General features: G+C 40.6%; 1 protein-coding gene across 1 annotated transcript in view; it reads right to left on the bottom strand.

Moving 5' to 3' along the window:
• Rassf8 (Ras association domain family member 8) overlaps nucleotides 1-1,402 on the bottom strand; it is a 146,908-nt gene that overhangs the window by 5,465 nt on the left and 140,041 nt on the right. The window lies entirely within an intron of this gene.

Raw genomic sequence — 1,402 nt, 5'->3', positions numbered from 1 at the left:
TTTTTTAAATTTTGATTCATTTCTAATATTTTATCTATTGTTTTTATTCTCTTTAAATAAAAATTTAAAAAAAGCTTTGTCAAAAAAAGAAAAAGAAACTATTATTGTTATTTTTGACTTGAGGACTCACCGTTGGCCAGTTGAGACATCCTTGCCATAGCCCCTCCACGGCAGGGGTTGGAGTGCTTTAAACAAGGGCAAACTTAGCCAATCCGGTTCACAGGGACACAAGATATGAAAGAGGTCACTGTCACTCTAGGATGAGCCCCGAACCACGCAAGTGAAAGACAAACAGCTTTTCAGTCTTTTTTTTTCCCCCCTTTGGTAATGGGGACTGAACCCAAGCCTCTGCACCAAGCTGCATCCCCACTACATTTTCTTATTTTGCAATGAGGCCCCATTAACTTCCTATTTTCCAGGTACGTCCAAATTTGTGATCATCCTGCCTCAGTCCCCTAGAGTACCAGTAACACAGGCGTGTGCCACCATGCTCGGCTGTCTGTTCTTGAACTACACGTGATGCTTTCTTTGGGACATCAATATGCATTCATATAAAGTAAGCACATACCCCTAACTTTCATCAAAAACAAGAAAATACTACTTTCTACTTGTCCCAGGATTACAGCAACCATGGCGAACTGATCAGAAACATCCTTATTAGGTACTTTATAACTGAGTGCAGTTCACAGTAATGTGATCCACGAGACTTAGATTTCTTATTTTGTATAAGCTGTTTAAGTTGTCATAAGGTCCATTATTAAGAATTACCCTACAGAGTGAAGAAAGCAACATTCCCACAAGATTCTCAGTCCCAGGTTCTTAAATCCTTCACAAAGAGTGGGAGAACTACAGAGCCCTGGAGCAGGGGACCAAGGTTTAGAGAGCTGGGAAGTGCCACAGCAAGGAGCCATCTGTTATTTAAAGGACTTGTCATATTCTGTCCTCTCTCTACTATGCTGTCAGGAGAGACACAGAGCAGGTGTGCATGAAGGATTTGTTAGGCGCAGCGAAGACATACTAGAAGCGTGCATACTGGTTTCTTGGCTTTTTAAATATAGACACAAATCATACAGTTAAAAGTGATAAATTAATAGTTATCACAGTTTACAATTTTCTAAGTTGTGTTTGATTCTATTGTTGCTGTTCATTCTACTACTTTAGCTAAGACAACATAATTGCTCTGATCAGTTCCTCTACCTGGCATGCCAAGACCGAGACTGCCTAAGGGTTTTAAAGAATACTGCAGTCCAGTGCCAAGGAACCAGGGGCCAAGTAGGCACTTATCATCCCTAACAAACTGAAGAGGTAGTTCTTGAAAAAGACTCAAAACCCCAAGTCCAATTGCACCTGGAAGACGTCTCTGAGTAGTCATTTCCTAAGGGTCCTAAATACTAGCAATAAA

The sequence above is a fragment of the Octodon degus genome, unplaced genomic scaffold (assembly GCF_000260255.1).
Source record: "Octodon degus isolate 3935 unplaced genomic scaffold, OctDeg1.0 scaffold00064, whole genome shotgun sequence".
Classification (NCBI taxonomy): Eukaryota; Metazoa; Chordata; class Mammalia; order Rodentia; family Octodontidae; genus Octodon; species Octodon degus.
Note: the sequence above shows the minus strand (reverse complement) of the source record. Positions and strands in the feature narration are given on the sequence as shown.